This window comes from Triticum urartu, chromosome 2A, assembly GCF_056163025.1.
Source record: "Triticum urartu cultivar PI428250 chromosome 2A, HENAU_Tu73, whole genome shotgun sequence".
Taxonomy (NCBI): domain Eukaryota; kingdom Viridiplantae; phylum Streptophyta; class Magnoliopsida; order Poales; family Poaceae; genus Triticum; species Triticum urartu.
This window is the reverse complement of record NC_141874.1, coordinates 13,859,211-13,877,926: the sequence shown is the minus strand read 5'-3', so window position 1 is coordinate 13,877,926 and position 18,716 is coordinate 13,859,211. Positions and strand designations below refer to the sequence as shown.

Here is an 18,716-nt window from a genome sequence, read left to right as displayed (position 1 = left end):
AACAACGACTTGATCATGGAAATGGATTGCAAGGAAGGGGTAGAGCAGCTTAATTGCTTGGGCACTAGTCGCTCGTCCGTTGCTGGACTGGTGGCGGAGATAAACAGCCTGGTGCATGGAGTCCGAAGGCACAGATTTGTGCATGTAGGGAGATCATGCAATGCTGCCGCACATTGCATGGCGCAGCTGGGGCGTGGTTTGCAGCGCACAGCTATTTGGTTTGGTTCAGGGCCAGATGATTTATGCAAGATTTGTGAAAACGAGTGTAGCCACATTCATTAATTAATATATACTCGTTTCACCCGCAAAAAAAACGGCGATGAGTTGTTGCTCTCTCATGATTTCTAATTAAACTCCCCTCCCGGGCGCTCCGACGGCGGAAGGGTGGGGAGGGGGAACCTCGGATCTGGCTGTCCAGTGTGAAAATAGGGTGTGGGCTTGCGTCTAAGGCGGTGCCGTTGTTGGTGCAGCAGTCTCGACGCGTATGAAAATAATGTCCACCCAATCCTTGCTCCACCTCAACGACGGCACCGGGCTTCAGCGCTGAAGGACCAGTGGATTCTGGGCCTCGTGTTGCTGTGAAGGCGGCGGCCACAGCAGTACCGTTGGCTGTTTTGTCCTCGAGTTTCGTCCACGTCCTGACAGCGGCTTATGCAGCATCACCGGGAAGCTTCGAGAGTTTGTGCAAGCTTTGTGGTTGGCTTTTTTGTTTTCGTCCTATGGAGCAGTGACGGTGTGCCATCTTCTGGTGCTTCTACGTTGGCTTGGTCAGCCTCGAGGCTCTCAACTCTTGGACTTCGAATCGGGCGACTATGACTTCATCTCCGAAATGTTTGACAGTGTGCGTTAGACTAGAACGCTCGCCCGAATCTAGCAGTGGGGAGGCTATTGGAGCGGCTGCGGTGGCGCACCATCGGCCCATCCAGGAGATTGGAGGAGTGATGCACCCTAGGGACTTAGTTGTAATATCTATCTTTTTTTACGGGTGAGACCTCACTGCTTGATCTGTGGCTAATAGATCCGAGGGTCTTTTCGATTTTTCTTCAAAAATAAATCATACTATGTAACCTTATCTTTTATAAACATAACGTTTTCTAATAGTTTCTAGCATATATTAATTTCCCAAATTTTATGATCTTTTATGTTTGTCTCTTTTGTTTGCACCGAATTGGCTGTACGGCGTGCAATTCTTGTCAGGGTACCAAGAGGTAGCCGGGGAATTGATAGTCAGGTTGGAAAATCACTTGCTTGGCTGATCACACCACTTTGATGAAGATCAAGGACGATGATCAACTGTGCAAATAATTTCATGATGTTTTTTTATGTGTGAGAAACCATGCAACTAAGTCAAGTGTACCTGGCACTACAAAGAATACCAGAGGTAATACAAATTACAACAGACCCATGGACCACCAAGCACTTGCATGGTTTCTCACGAATAAAAAAACATCATGAAATTATTTGCACTGAGACAGGGACCTAGAGGCGGCAATGAGCTTTGCTTACGGAGCGCTAGCAGTGGATGCAAGAGGAGAAAGACTTTGGTACCCTCAAATATTTGAATGGTTTTTTCAAATTCTGAAAGGGTGTTTCTATAAGCGTATGTGCTACTTAACTTTTTGGCCTTTTCGCAAAGAAATAAGATGCACACAGCCAACACCCGGTTCCAACGGACCTATTTATTTTCACTAGGACAATGCCCATGCGTTGCAACAGAATATAAATATTCTAGTTTGTGAGGTTGTGATTTAACTGCCCATATGAAGGTAATTGTGTAAATAAATGTTTACTAAGTCGCGACCGTGATTTACCTAGGCCTTATATTTTGATGAGAAATTTGAAAAGTAAATTAAAATGGAATTGGTTCAGAAAATAAGTAAATTAAGATGATTGATTATCATATGAGGATGGTTGAACGAAAGGGTAGTGAGAAGGAAAGTAAAACATGATACCTTACATTCTTTTTAACTAGTGTATATAGCGATAGAGATTACATGTTTTTTTTCTGGAAAACTTCCGATTTATTCATCTTCAATCACGGCAGTACGATGAACACCAGAAATAACTAAGCTTTTTACACAGAGATTACTTGGTTAAACTTGGATTCGTGGTTGTATCGGTGATGTTTCTTTATCTGGAAAGCTGGATGAAATCCTAGTTTCTGAAAATTAACAATCCCTTTTAAAACCAATAAAAAATACTTCATCAAATTTATACTACAACCACGACCTTTATTTTGGATCGGAGGGAGTAATACATGTCTCCATGGGAGAGGGCAATTCTGAGACTGGGACTCACAACCAACCTTAATTAGCTTGTCTTCTAGCTGTGGCCTGTGATTATCACAGTCACGAACACTGGCCTGTCCTCCATGTCTATGTACGCATCATCATGTGGTGCAGACAAACAGTGTGTGCGTACGAGAAGAGAAGAGAAGAGAAGAGAAGAGTCAAGGCAACGAAACCTGCACGATCCCACGCGCGTTGTCATCGGGACCATGTACGTACGTCCAAAAAACGAGCAAGTTAATCATGTAGCATGTCATGTGGCTCTGCGTTCGTCGATGAGAACGCCCACAAAATTGGTCTCACGGAGATTCGCTGTCCGTCGTATGTAACCTGTCTATCATCAGTTGTGTGGGCAAATAGTGCTGCAACCTGTCTATCATCAGTTGTGTGGTCAAATAGTGCTGCAGACAGCGTGTGGGTTCGGAGAAGGGCCTCAGGACCTTAACTTAGTACGATCTGGACTGCTGCTCTGGCTCCAGAGCACGACAGTGAAGAGACAGACGACGGCGACGACAGTACGAGAATGCAGTGCGCATTTGAACGGTCGCCAAATGGAATTTCTCTTGGCTGTCCGGGATGCATCTGCCCTTGCCAATTTCAAATCTTAAAGAAGAAGTATTTTTTTTCAGGCCACCTATTAGCTCGCCTGCGCACTTTCTAATGTGGAGCCCGGGAGTGTTGGTCTCTCTTCTTTGTCTACATAAACTTCAAAAATAAATCATACTACGCAGCCTTATCTTTTAGCTAGGATCATAATGTTTTCTAATAGTTTCTAGCTTATATCTATTTTTCAAAATTGATGATCTTCTTTTATGTATGTCTCTTTTTCTTTTCTGCATCAGAAGGGCCATAGGTTGTGTAATTCCTGTCGGGTTACCGAAGAGGTAGTAGGGGAATTGATAGTCAGGGTTAGAAAATCATCTGCTTGGCCGATCACATCACTTTGATGAAGCTCAAGGACGATGATCAATCTTCCAAATCATTTAACGACGTCTCACTTTGATTAATTTTAACTTTTCATTTATTGTGCAAGGTAGAGTAGTTAGACTTAATTGGACAAAGTACTAGTCTCCTATGTCGGGGAGGAGCCCTCTCTGCCTTCAGCGCTTCCTCCGGCGCGGCTGGGCTCTCAGAGCTCCAAGGAGGTGCTCGCTCCCGACGCTGTTGTGCGGGCCTCGCAGCCGCCGCTGGCCGTGTCGTGGGCTTCCCTCGCTGATGAAGTCTGCAGCATTGACGACGACGAGGAGCTCGCCCCGCTGACGCCATTGGCTGCCAGATGCTCCGGCGGGGTGAGCGATAAGGCTGCTGCTGTTGTTGCTACTGCCCCTGAGGTATCTTCGGAGCTAGGATGGGTGAAAGTGGAGGGCCGGCGTCGGTCGGCGTCGCCGGCCTTGGCTCTAGCTCCCCGGCCAATCCCCGCTTGGCTTCACGGTCGCTGCTGCAGATGCCTCATCCGTGGCCACCGTGCTGCGGTTTGCAGAGATCCCTTCCGATGCTCTCGTTGCTTGGAGAATGGTCATCGTGCGCGCAACTACAGCAACCAATGGTGTCCTCTCAGTTCATTGGCATGTCATGTCGTCCCGCCCGTCTCTCGCCTTGCCACCCAACGTCGTCCACCTCCTCCTTCAAGAGAGGGCCAAATGAAATCCACGCTCCCCTTCACTGCGCTTCGCCGTGGGTCCTGGGCATCCGTGGTTTCTGCTTCTGCTAGCCCGAAAACCTCATCTTCTATGGTGCTCCAGACCGCCCTTGCTGATCAGACTGAGTTGCTTCAAGGCTGACAGGCACGAATTGAGATCTTCCTGGAGCGGGCAGAGGCTGCTTTGAGTAGGCTCTCCCTTGTGCCGGCTATGTTGCAGGCCACGCTACAACCTCTTGGTGTGACAGTTGTTGACTCCACGGAGGACCGGGGGACAGAGCCCTATGGTTGTTTCTCTCCTCGTGTTCGGGAAAATTCACCATCGGTGTCTGCTTCTTCCATTGTGTTGCCTCCCGCTGTGGGCGAGTCCATCGTCGGGCTTGCGGCTCCGGTGTTGCAACTCATGCCCGAGCTTCGGGATATATGTTCGAACCTTGCTTTGCCTTTGTCCTTGGAGCGATTGGAGGTGGACTCGTCGACGACGTTGTGTAAGGAACATGTTTCATCTCTATCATGTGAGCAACTAAAGGTGTCGAAGTCGATTGTGTCGCTGGTTCCTGTGGTGGAGGATGTTATGTCGGTGGTTCCTCGGGTCGATGTTGTTGATGCTGCCGGTTGGTTGGTGCCTGCTCCTACGAGCCCCTTGGTTGACGACAACGACACAAAGAAATTCAATGAGTTTTACGATTTTCTTGACAAATGGGTGGCTCAACAGCCGACATCTAGCAAGACAAGTGACCTTGCAAAGAAGATGCCAAGTAAGGAGAAACCAAAGAAGAAGAAAAACAAGAAGTGTGGCGCCATCCGAAAGGCGTCTGTGGTTTCATGATGGAGGGTGTTCAGTTTTCGTTAGTGTGCTTGTTAGGAGTTTCATTGTGTCCTTCAAGTGTTGAGGGTTGCGGTTGTTGTTTGTTTAGAGGGCCGCTTAAGCGGTTTTGGTGTTTCCTACTTTGCGAGTAGTCCGCATTTGGGAGTCTGTATCGGTTTTCGCCCGGTTTTCCGTAAATTAACTCGGCAATTCTCTTCTTCTTAATTAATCGACGAGGCAAATATTTTTGCCTCCGTTTCAAAAAAAACTAAATGTGCTAATTAAGGCTTTTTCTAGATGAAAGAAAGCTAGGCATTAGCCTTGCTATCATTTTTATCTACATTAAATTTCCAGGTAAACAAGTGTGTGGGTGATCTTTCCATACCAGTTGTAAGTGAACCCTGCCGTCTTCAAATTTCAGGAGTAAACTTTTGTCCATTATGGATGTTTCTTGCTCATGCATGATTAACAGTTCAACTGGGAAGATTAGATAAGCGGATCCTACACCCTTAATTTCCGGAGTTGAATCTTCATATTCCCAAGAATGTTCTTGGATTATCCCTATAAGTTGTCTACAAATGAGTATTTTGCATGATATGCAAATCTCACTTGGGTACGTATTTCATCACCAGATTAGGATCTATAAGAAACGGCGATCACTTGTACTATGTATAATGCCGCAAGGCCTAATACACATTATTGAAGATCTATTTAAGGAGGAGAGGAGGCACTGGAAATGGATTTCGAGTCCCAACCACCGAGGCTTGTGAATTCTACCATTGCATAGTAGGCACTCTATCAAAGGCCTCCATAGTTATCTCCATCGCCATTAGCACATCCATTTAGATCAAGCCCTAGTACTCCACCAATTGGATTGGACTAGTACATAAGCGGACATTAGAAGTGATTGGCGGAGACGACTTCTAACAATAAAAATACTAGTCGTGTAACATCCCAAATTTCCAAATTAGGATGTTAATAGAAGCATATCACTTGCATATCATTCTTTCATGTATATTTGGATGTTGAAATGTTCAAAATGGTTTCCAACTGAGAGAAGAGTGAAGATAACATGATTTCTTCAAACCAATGATGGAAAACCTAGGATAGGGCCTGGGGATTCTGGATCTTGATGTGATGAACAAGATCTTACTATGAAAGTGGTATGGATATTGGAGAACTTTGAAGGCATATGGTAAGAAGTAATTTCAAATAAATACCTGAGTGAGCAGGTGCTATCTGAAGTGACAACTGACATGGGAGGATCACATTCCTTCAGGGTCTGGCTCATATCAATGAAATATTCCAAAAACGCATTCAAAGGATTGTTGGTGCTGGGGTAAAAACATTTTTCTAGGATGGTGATTAGCATGGAGGTAGACATGGCTGGACATTTTCTTAGGCTCTACAATATAGCCTTCACTAAGAACAGCCCCTTTAGTTCATAATGAAATTTTGGCTGAGGCTTCTTCTCAATGGAATTTGCTGAAATATGCTGTGGGTAACTTTATCTTGCCCAGTGATAAGGATAAGGTGAGGTCGAAGCTAATCTGAATTGTGATTTTTTTTCTGGCTTCGGGATTTTTCCCTTCATTTTTCCTTGGTTTTATCCTTTGTGTTAGTTTTTCGGCATACCTCCTTCTTCTAATCTTGCAAATGAAAGGAAAAAGGGTACATGAATTATGCCATAACGTATAAAAACATGGATATAATTGAGCAATCTATATCAAGAAATAGTGAAGCAAAATGCACATATCAATTATCAGTCACGCAAGTGAAGTCATTTAAATTATGATTACAAGTAGTTAGTGACATTAAGATCTTTTATGCCATGGCTTAATTCAAATGCATCACTCATAACCCTGCCATGTTTTCTTTTTGTCACCATTTCCATGTACCCGCATATTTGCAAATGTTTGCTGTAAGTTTGCTTGATTTTGCACCTCACTTGAGAAAAATTGCTCACGAATATCACTCTTTCTGGTGGTTATAGACTATGGTGAATCATCAAATCAACGTAGGACCTTCCAAGGCAAAATCCATATGTTCCAAATAGTGTTATTCCTACAAAATTAATGTAAACTTTTACTTTCCTGATGACCTCCTTAAAATAGATCGAGTTTTATTCATAGGGAGCATGGGTTGTTTTATTTTATTCAACTCAAGTTGCACACATTATTAATTTCAGTAAACCATGCCACATAAACGATTGGCGGAGTGAAACACATCAATTCAAAGAACCTATCATTGACCAAAAAGCAGTACAAGAGCGCTAAAGGGAAAATGTCGCAACAAAGCACACGCGTACTTCTAGTACAAAACTACTCTAGCTAAAGTAGCAACACAAATTAAAACATTAAGTGTGTCTCAAAAACCAAAAGGTAGAATGAAGTTTATCTCTCTCTCTGACTGTAAAAAAGCCTAGAGTGGGAATACTGGGGAGCATGCCTCAGCGACATTCTACCCCATTTTCCAAAACCCAATTTTATTTCGGTGCCAAATTATTGAGGCAAACGTCTGAATGGTCTATATTACAAAGAATCCTTGAATGGGATAACTAGACATGCCTGATTAGATAGAGTGACTATTAGACTTGAACCGTCTGTGTGCCCTCCATGATGTGCTGGTAATCTTAGCATCAAATCGTGGTTGCGTGACTCATGTGAGTCAACCCTAGACCTATGGTATAGTTACATGTTAATACTACAGATAGATCTTCACCAATTGTCGATTAGTATTTCTGTTAGATCTATTATAAATTATATACTAGTTAAATCGCGAACATGTTTTGGGCTAGGATGATGTGGCAAGAGAAGCAATATGAGGAGAAGTAACACTTGGTCAATTGGCATACAGACTTTGGGGGACTAGGGATTCTGACTCTCAGTGTGATGAACAATAGCTTACTATGCAAGTGGTCATGGAAATAGGAGAATTCTGAAGGCTTATGGCAGCAGATGATATAAAAGAAATACTTGAGTGTTTGAGGTCACGACTGGTGTAGGAGGATCACATTTCTTGCAGGGCATGGCTCATTTTAGTGAAATACTCCAAAAACACGTATTCAAGTGATTGTTTTTTAGAAAAGCTGGAGGACCTCCGGCCTCTGCATCCGGGCATGCATGCAGCCACTTTATTAATTATTCACACAAGACCTTACAAAGTCATACAACAGTAAGACTAAAACCACCGTCTAGGCGACATATGTCGCTACTCCTATCCAGTTGATGTAGACATGCTGATAGTCTGGGCCTAATACCAAACAGACCTCACAACCAAACCTAACATGTAAGACCTGAGGTCCCAACCAGGACGCCTGCCGGGTATGGGGCACCCACCAGTACGGCACACTCCTCAACCAGGACGTCTGCCGGGTATGAGGCCGCCGCAGCCACCTGCCACCAATCCATCTTCAGTGTTGTACTGCTGCATCTACCTTGCCCGGTCTAGCTGCCGTCGACACCACTACGACGCCAGACAACACGACCATCCTGCGCTCGTCCATCCTCACACACCCACCGGCGAGACCCCGCTGATCCATGCCGCCGAGACCCGTCATCGTCGACGCGAGAGAAGGCACACCACACCACCTCACGCCTCTTCCATCCGGCGCCGCTCCACAAACGATGCCCCCAATAGGGAACACGACACCGCAGCACCGCCATCGTCCGATCCGGTGATCTTAGGATTTCTCCAGGAGCGGCACGGGCAGGTTGACGACAGTTGCTTGACGATGCCTTCATCAAGGTAACGACGTAGACGCCACCATCGCCCGCCATGACCGGAGTCGGCTCGGATTTCACCAACGACTATGTCTCCTCAACTCGCCGCCGGTGCTAATAGTGGGATCCAAGATCCATCACCACCAGCCTAGCCAACCGCCTTTGGTGGAGAAGGCAGCCACCACCACCATGCCCGGCGTCCTCTATTGGAAATATGCCCTAGAGGCAATAATAAAATGGTTATTATTATATTTCCTTGTTCATGATAATTGTCTATTCATGCTATAATTGTATTAATTGGAAACCGTAATACATGTGTGAATACATAGACCACAACATGTCCCTAGTGAGCCTCTAGTTGACTAGCTCGTTGATCAATAGATGGTTATGGTTTCCTGACCATGGACATTCACTAGTAGAAAACAGGGCTATGGTCCAGGCCGGCTCAGCCCATTAGTCCCGGTTCAGTGTAGAACCGGGACCAATGTGGGCATTGGTCCCGGTTCGTGAGCCCAGGGGGCCGGCCGGGCCACGTGGGCCATTGGTCCCGGTTCATCTGGACCTTTTGGTCCCGGTTGGTGGGATGAACCGGGACCAATGGGCCTCGCTCCTGGCCCACCACCATTGGTCCCGGTTGGTGGCTTGAACCGGGACCAAAGGCTCCCCTTTAGTCCCGGTTCATGCCACCAACCGGGACCAATGAGGTGCCTATATATACCCCCTCGCGCAAGAGCAGAGCACAGTGCTCTGTTTTTTCTGGCCGAGGGGGAGAGGGCTTTGTGGTGCTCTAGCTCACCTCCTATGCACATGAGGTGTTCGATGGAATGCCCGAGCCACACTACTTAAGCTTTCTCCTCTCGAAGCTCGACCTCCAAGCTCCATTTTCCTCGAGATTTGTCTAGATTTAGTGGTCCGTCACGCCCCGTCCCCGTCTTCACCTCCTATTGCAACTCAGTTTGCACATATAAGTAAAGCCCTTATTCATATCAAAATATTAACAATGTTCATCATTAAACCATCCCAAACATTGGTAAATAAACTTTAACTGCTTCAAATTTACATTCTACAACATGCTTAAATAAGCAAACATACAACAAGTCATTTGACACAAAATCATCACCAGGATTAGATGTCATAAAAAATGATTAAACATTGGCACAATTATTTTCAAACGTATTTGAGCCAAATCTGATTTATTTCCTGATTCACATGGTTCTTTCGCATCAACAGTTAATTGAATGGGTGCACTCGACATTGTTGATATGTAGATGTTTGATCACATGACACATTGATAATTGTAACACGATTCACTAAAATAGGTGTTATGCTCAAATCAATAGGTAACTCAACACATGATGTATTCAAGTCAACTAGGCATTCATCATCCTCATGTGAAGTTATGTCATAAATACCTTTAGTGTTACCTTGTTGCAATGACTCGGGTGCTTAGGTACGGATGATGGTAATGTACCATAAACTTGAGGTGATACCGTGCTCACAATCTGAGCTGTGGCCGCTCTAGTAGGTGCATTGAGGGAGGGTACAACCAGTGTTAGTGAGCCTCAACTAGAATAGTAGTTGTCATAGTCTCCCAACGCATTTTTCCTATATTTTTCTCTCAAACGTACAAGTACAGACATATATACTAGTAATGCAACATGGAATATAACAAAATATTGCGCGAATGTCATGGTTTAAACCATGAAAAAAAATCTATTCTTTGAATCATCTTCAGATTCATCTCTGTCACAAATATGCATGTACGATTTGAACTCCTGGTAGTAAGCATTAACAATGTTACTTCCTTCTTTTAATTGTTCTAATTTGCGAAGCAATTCACGACGATAATAAGCAGGAATAAATTGGTCTCTTATTATAGCTTTCAAATATTTCCAAGTTGTGGGTTGGTTATCAATGTTTTTATTACGATGCCCACTCCACCCAACAGAAGCAAAACCAATAAATGCTCGAGTGAAAGCTCACACTCTGTCAAGTTCAGAAAAATCATGGCGGCTAAAAACTATTTCTACCTCAAGCTCCCAATCAATATACATAACAGGATTAAATCTACTCTGAAAAGGTGGTAGAGAGATAACTTGGTCGTAAGCTAGTGTGTGTAGTCGCACCTCTCGTGGTGGTGAAGATGTGTCCGTCGTCAAAAAACTTCTATCTCCCGAACCTTTCATGATTAGTAGAAACAAGAAACAAAATCCAAATAATGTTCCTATGAACTACTAGGATATGGTGGTAAAGCGCTCACAGTAAAGCAATTATCAATATCTTACAAGTTCCTGCCATGTAGCAGGTGGTGACCGGCAACCAGCGGTGTCGAATAACTCCAAAGATTGAGTAAAGCGATTGCCAGGTGAATGTATGCATACACGGTGTAGAAATATGTGGATCTTGGAAGGCTTAAATATATGGTTGCAAAATATTATCAATAATCAATTCAGAGATGCAGTGTTGAATAAACGGTCAACAACGGTACTGTGCTGGTTCTAGGCTAGATTGAACTACAGACACGAGCCTAGAACACTAATGGGGTCACGGCGTAGCACGACTAGCAGCAACATAGGATATGAAGTAGCTCTGGATAACAAGATATACGCGAAGATCACAATGGCAGTAAAGATAATGATGATAAACAAGTTCCAAGCAGGATATACCAAACACTCTCTCTCCTACTTACCTCTGGAAAAAATGTGCCAATTTTCTGATAATTTTTCTCAAGAATGCTACTAGCTCAAACTTTTCAAAGCAAAAGATTCACTCAATTCCGAGTTGAAATGAGGAGTCAAAAAATTATAAAACTAGCCTAAAAACAGGGAGAAACTATGATTGCGAACTTCGAAGGGCAAATAGTCCTATTCAGGAGCTGATTTGGAAGTCAAAATAATGAACATGCTTTGGAAGTCAAAATAGTCCTATTCAGGTGTTCGATGGAATGCCCGAGCCACACTACTTAAGCTTCCTCCTCTCCAAGCTCGACCTCCAATCTCCATTTTCCTCAATATTTATCTAGGTTTAGCGGTCCGTCACGCCCCGTCCCCGTCTTCACCGCCGTCGATCACCCGCGCCGATCTCATCACCGGCACCACCGTGGTGAGCCTCTTGTTCTTATCTTCTTTCTGAAAGGAAAAATATTCTTACTTGTATGTTTAGATAGATACTTGTATTATTTTCTTACTTTTATTATTGCATCTTATATAGTGCAATGGTTTTGGTATCCGCCCCCGTCGGCCCTCGTCCTGTCTATAATTCAGATGTGGTATATATTATCTTTTCATAACTATTGGTTCATTTATTGTTTATGAAAATTATGCCGACCAACGTGACATAGATTTTATTTATCTAGGAGGTTGTTGAACCGGAAATTCGAACTGACCCTATTGTCGAGAGGTTAAATTTAGTTGAAGAAGAAAACCATTTCTTGAAGGAAAAAATAAGAAAAATTGAGGAGGAGGAGATGATATTGGAGTTGCATGTTGCGGATGTCGTCGATGATCACAAGATCAAGATGGATGCAATGCGCTTGAAGATTAGAAAGATTAGAAAATATGCCATTCATACCGAGGCTTGGTATCATTATGCAGTTGGATCAGTTGTTACCTTGATTGTGATTATGATCGCATTTGTTTTCGCATTGAAATGTTTTACATAGTTTCAATTTATGGTTTAATTAATTAGATGCTCTGGAGAGCTATATGTTGTTAGATGAGAACTATGTATGTACTTTGGTTTTAATGTGATGATGAACTTCTATTAATTTGGTCACTTATTTATCTATTCATGATGTTCTGTAATGTTTTTTGACACACTTAATTATATATAATGCACGCAGATGAACCGGCAATGGATATACGGTGACAGACACAGCTCCGAGTACATTAAGGGCGTGCATGATTTTCTCGAAGTGGCTGAGGCAAACAAGAAGAATGGTTTTATGTGTTGTCCATGCCCTATATGTGGGAATACGAAGTCTTACTCTGACTGGAAAATCCTTCACACCCACCTGCTTTACAAGGGTTTCATGCCACACTATAATGTTTGGACGAGGCACAGAGAAATAGGGGTTATGATGGAAGACGAAGAAGAAGAGTACGATGAAAACTATGTGCCCCCTGAATACGGTGATGCTACTGAAGATCAAGAGGAACCAGACGATGTGCACGATGATGCTGCAACGGGCGAAGCTGCTGAAGATCAAGAGGAACCAGACGATGCGCCCGATGATGATGATCTCCGCCGGGTCATTGTCGATGCAAGGACGCAATGCGAAAGTCAAAAGGAGAAGCTGAAGTTCGATCGCATGTTAGAGGATCACAAAAAGGGTTGTACCCCAATTGCAAAGATGGCAACACAAAGCTCGGTACCGTACTGGAATTGCTGCAGTGGAAGGCAGAGAATGCTGTGCCTGACAAAGGATTTGAGAAGCTACTGAAAATAGTGAAGAAGAAGCTTCCAAAGGATAACGAATTGCCCGATAGTACATACACAGCAAAGAAGGTCGTATGCCCTCTAGGATTGGAGGTGCAGAAGATACATGCATGCCCTAATGACTACATCCTCTACTGCGGTGAGTACAAGGATTTGAACGCATGCCCGGTATGCGGTGCATTACGGTATAAGATCAGACGAGATGACCCTGGTGATGTTGACGGCGAGCCCCCCAGGAAGAGGGTTCCTGCGAAGGTGATGTGGTATGCTCCTATAATACCACAGTTGAAACGTCTCTTTAGAAACGGAGAGCATGCCAAGATGATGCGATGGCACAGTGAGGACTGTAAGAAAGACGGGCAGTTGAGAGCACCCACTGACGGGTCGTAGTGGAGAAAAATCGAGAGAAAGTACTGGGATGAGTTTGCAAGTGACCCAAGGAACGCATGGTTTGCTTTAAGCGCGGATGGCATTAATCCTTTCGGGGAGCAGAGCAGCAATCACAACACCTGGCCCGTGACTCTATGTATGTATAACCTTCCTCCTTGGATGTGCATGAAGCGGAAGTTCATTATGATGCCAGTTCTCATCCAAGGCCCTAAGAAACCCGGCAACGACATTGATGTGTACCTAAGGCCATTAGTTGAAGAACTTTTACAGCTGTGGAATGGAAACGGTGTACGTACGTGGGATGAGCACAGACAGGAGGAATTTGACCTAAAGGCGTTGCTGTTCGTGACCATCAATGATTGGCCCTCTCTCAGTAACCTTTCAGGACAGACAAACAAGGGATACCACGCATGCACGCACTGTTTACTTGACACCGATAGTATATACCTGGGAAGCTGCAGGAAGAATGTGTACTTGGGCCATCGTCGATTTCTTCCGACCAACCATCAATGTCGAAAGAAAGGCAAGCATTTCAAAGGCGAGGAAGATCACCGGAAGAAGCCCGCCATGCGTACCGGTGATCACGTACTTGCTATGGTCAATGATTTACACGTAATCTTTGGAAAGGGTCCTGACGCACTAGCTATTCCGAATGACGCTGAGGGACACACACCCATGTGGAAGAAGAAATCTATATTTTAGGACCTACCCTACTAGAAATACCTAGAGGTCCGCTCTTCAATCGACGTGATGCACGTGATGAAGAACCTTTGAGCGAACCTGCTAGGCTTCTTGGGCGTGTATGAAAAGACAAAAGATACACCTAAGGCACGGGAGGACCTGCAACGTTTGCACGAAAAAGACGGCATGCCTCCGAAGCAGTATGAAGGTCCTGCCAGCTATGCTCTTACGAAAGAAGAGAAAGAAATCTTCTTTGAATGCCCGCTCAGTATGAAGGCCCCGACCGGCTTCTCGTCGAATATAAAGGGAATAATAAATATGCCAGAGAAAAAGTTTCAGAACCTAAAGTCTCATAACTGCCACGTGATTATGATGCAACTGCTTCCGGTTGCATTGAGGGGGCTTCTACCAGAAAACGCCCGATTAGCCATTGTGAAGCTATGTGCATTCCTCAATGCAATCTCTCAGAAGGTGATCGATCCAGAAATCGTACCAAGGCTAAGGAGTGATGTGGCGCAATGTCTTGTCAGTTTCGAGCTGGTGTTCCCACCATCATTCTTCAATATCATGACGCACGTCCTAGTTCATCTAGTCGACGAGATTGTCATTCTGGGGCCCGTAATTCTACACAATATGTTCCCCTTTGAGAGGTTCCTGGGAGTCCTAAAGAAATATGTCCGTAACCGCGCTAGGCCAGAAGGAAACATCTCCATGAGCCATCAAACAGAGGATGTCATCGGGTTTTGTGTTAACTTCATTCCTGGCCTTAAGAAGATAGGTCTCCCTAAATCGCGGTATGAGGGGAGACTGACTGGAAAAGGCACGCTTGGAAGGGACTCAATAATATGCAGGGACGGATATTCTTGGTCTCAAGCACACTACACAGTTCTACAGAACTCTACCTTGGTGACCCCGTATGTCGATGAACACAAGAACAGTCTGCGCTCCAAACACCCGGAGCAGTGCGACGACTGGACTACATGTGAACACATTAGGACTTTCAGCAGTTGGTTGGAAACATGTCTCAGAGGTGACAACACTGTTTGTGATGAGTTGTACTTGTTGTCCAGGAGACCATCTTTGACTGTATTGATTTACAAAGGATACGAGATAAATGGGAGTACATTTTACACGATTGACCAAGATCAAAAGAGCACCAACCAAAACAGCGGTGTCCGCTTTCATGCAACAATCGAGAGGGGAAAGGACACATATTATGGTTACATAGTGGACATATGGGAACTTGACTACGGACATGATTTTAAGGTCCCTTTGTTTAAGTGCAAATGGGTCAATCTGTCAGGAGGCGGGGTATAGGTTGACCCACAGTACGGAATGACAACAGTGGATCTGAAAAATCTTGGGTACACTGACGAACCATTCGTCCTAGCCAATGATGTGGCACAGGTTATCTATGTGTAGGACATGTCTACCAGACCGAGAAAAAGAAAAGATAAGGAAGCGAATACATCATACGATGAGCCAAAGCGCCACATAGTTCTTTCAGGAAAAAGGGACATCGTGGGAGTGGAGGGCAAGACAGACATGTCTGAAGATTATGAAAAGTTTCATGAAATTCCTCCCTTCAAAGTCAAGGCTGACCCCAGCATCCTGATAAACGATGAAGATTATCCATGGTTATGGCGCAATAAGCAAATGACACAAGCGAAGAAAAAGTGAAGACTTTCTCCCGCAACTATTATGATGATAGCATGCCAACTTTGTAACAGACGAGTATGATACCATTGTACGTTTTGTACATGCACATGCTATGTGGGTGAAATTATGATACCATGCCAACTTTCAACTTTTCCAGAGTTCATTTGAAATGCTTTAATGTCTTATGGTTCGGCCCTCATAATACCATTAATCCCGGTTCGCTCCTTGTCAACTATGTTCTAACCAAGAACACTCTCAAGAGGGCAACCACGTGGGCCATTGGTCCCGGTTCGTCTGGACCTTTTGGTCCCGGTACCACGCACGAACCGGGACCAATGCGCCTCGCCCCTGGCCCATGACCATTAGTCCCGGTTTGTGCCACAAACCGGGACTAAAGGGTTGGTCCTCGTTGCGCTCAGAGTTTAGTCCCACCTCGCCAACCGAAGGGCGCTCACATCGGTTTATAAGCCTGTCCCTCTCTGCCTTGTTGAGCTCCTCTCAAAGTGAAAATAGATGCCCCTATACAAGGAATTTGACCTAAATTCATAGTGAATTTCTCTGAAATTCATAGAAATTTATTATAAATTTAGGTTGAATTTTCTCTATAGGCGCATCTATGTTCATTTTTTAGTAAAGTTAATCACAAACTTGTGATTCACACAAATTTCAAAGAATTCAAATTTTAAGTATTCAAATTTGAAAACTAATGGCACTAACAGAAAGTTTATAACTTTTCTAAAACTAATGGCACTAACAGAAAGTTTATAATTTTGCTGACTTAAAAGCAAAAAGAATTAAAAAATAAAGCCAAAAACAAAATAAAATAAATAATGCAGAAAACAAAACAACAAAACTGAAAATAAAATAAAAATAGCAACAATAAGTATTTTGTTGTAAGTAGAAACAAAATAAAATAAATAAAGCAAGAAAGAAAACAAAAAAAAAGTTTTCAAATTTGAAAACTAATGACACTAACAGAAAGTTTATAATTTTTCTAAAACTAAAAGCAAAAAGAATTAAAAAATAAAGCAAAAAACAAAAGAAAATAAATAATACAGAAAACAAAACAAAAAAACTGGAAAAAAATAAAAATCGCAACAATAAGTGAAGAAAAAAAAAGTGCCTCCTACTGGGCCCCCACGGCCTGAATACGACTAGAAACCTAACAATGGGCCAGGATTCAGGCCCGTAGTAAGCCCAGTAGGCCCACAGGCACATAGAGACAGATTAGGCCTGAAAGCCTGCTTTAGAGAGGAGCTCGAGAGGGTTGGCGCATCGCACCTTATAAACAGGTGCGGCTCTCTCTCAGCTAGCGAGGTGGGACTAAACTCCCACCACCACGCCGTTGTGCAAGGCCCATTGGTCCCGGTTGGTGGCACCAACCGGGACTAAAGGGGTGCATTAGTCCCGGTTAGTGCTGCGAACCAGGACCAATGCCCCCCTTTAGTCCCGGTTGGTGCCACCAACTGGGACTAAAGGGTGCATTAGTCCTGGTTGGTTTCACGAACCGGGACCAATGGCTTTGCTATATAAGCAAAGACTTAACGTTTTTCATTTCATCTCTGCAGTTGCCCGCGCTGCCGCCGCCGCCAGGCTGCCCGGTTCACACACCGCCGACGCCGTCGCCGCCCCCATCGCCGCCCGTGCCCCGCGCCGTCACCACCCCGCGCCGCCCCGACGCCATCGCCGCGCGCCACCCCGCGCCGTCACGGTCACCTCCCCGCGCCTCCCCGACGCCGTCGCCGCCCCGCGTCGCGCCTCAACGCCGTTGCCGCCCTGCCGACACCTCGCTGCCACTCCCCGCGCCCCTGCTCGCTCCGACGCCGCCCGCCGCTCACCCCTGCCCGCCCCGCCGCCGCCCTTGTGAGCACCGCGCGCCCCTGCCGGCCCCGCCGCTGCCGCCGTTGTTTTCAGATGTTTTTACATGTTTTTAGATGTTTTTATATTTTCATATATGTATGTATGTATTTTTTAGATATATGTATTTCTTATGTTTGTTCATATATGTATGTATGTATTTTTTACATGTTTTTTGTATGAATGTATGTATTTTTTCAATTGTAATATGCATGGTGTTTTAAAAATACATTAATTTTAGTACATTAATGTTCTCTGATTTAGTACATGATAACCCATAAGTATAGAGGATCGCAACAGTTTTCGAGGGTAGAGTATTCAACCCAGATTTATTGATTCAACACAAGGGGAACCAAAGAATATTCTCAAGTATTAGCAGATGAGTTGTCAATTCAACCACACCTGGAAACTTAGTATCTACAGCAAAGTGTTTAGTAGCAAAGTAATATGATAGTGGTGGTAACGGTAACAAAAGTAAAGACAGCAAAAGTAATGTTTTTGGTATTTTGTAGTGATTGTAACAATAGCAACGGAATAGTAAATAAGCAAGACCAGTATATGGAAAGCTCGTAGGCACCGGATTAGTGATGGATAATTATTTCGGATGCGGTTCGTCAAGTAACAGTCATGTAACATTAGTCATGTTCGTCATGTGACACAGAACTAGCTCCAATTCATCAATGTAATGTAGGCATGTATTCCGTATATAGTCATACGTGCTTATGGAAAAGAACTTGCATGACATCTTTTGTCCTACCCTCCCGTGGCAGCGGGGTCCTATTGGAAACTAAGGGATATTACGGCCTCCTTTTAATAGAGAACCAGAACAAAGCATTAGCACATAGTGAATACATGAACTTCTCAAATTATGGTCATCACCGGGAGTGGTCCCGATTATTTTCGCTTCGGGGTTGCCGGATCATAACACATAGTAGGTGACTATAGACTTGCAAGATAGGATCAAGAACACACATATATTCATGAAAACATAATAGGTTCAGATCTGAAATCATGGCACTCGGGCCCTAGTGACAAGCATTAAGCATAGCAAAGTCATAGCAACATCAATCTCAGAACATAGTGGATACTAGGGATCAAACCATAACAAAACTAACTCAATTACATGATAAATCTCATCCAACCCATGACCGTCCAGCAAGCCTACGATGGAATTACTCACGCACGGCGGTGAGCATCATGAAATTGGTGATGGAGGATGGTTGATGATGACGACG

General features: G+C 44.2%; 1 pseudogene; it reads left to right on the top strand.

Annotated features, from left to right (window-relative positions):
• The first annotated feature begins 3,928 nt into the window (after positions 1–3,928).
• LOC147982911 (uncharacterized) lies at positions 3,929–17,558 on the top strand (annotated as a pseudogene).
• Positions 17,559–18,716: the final 1,158 nt, after the last annotated feature.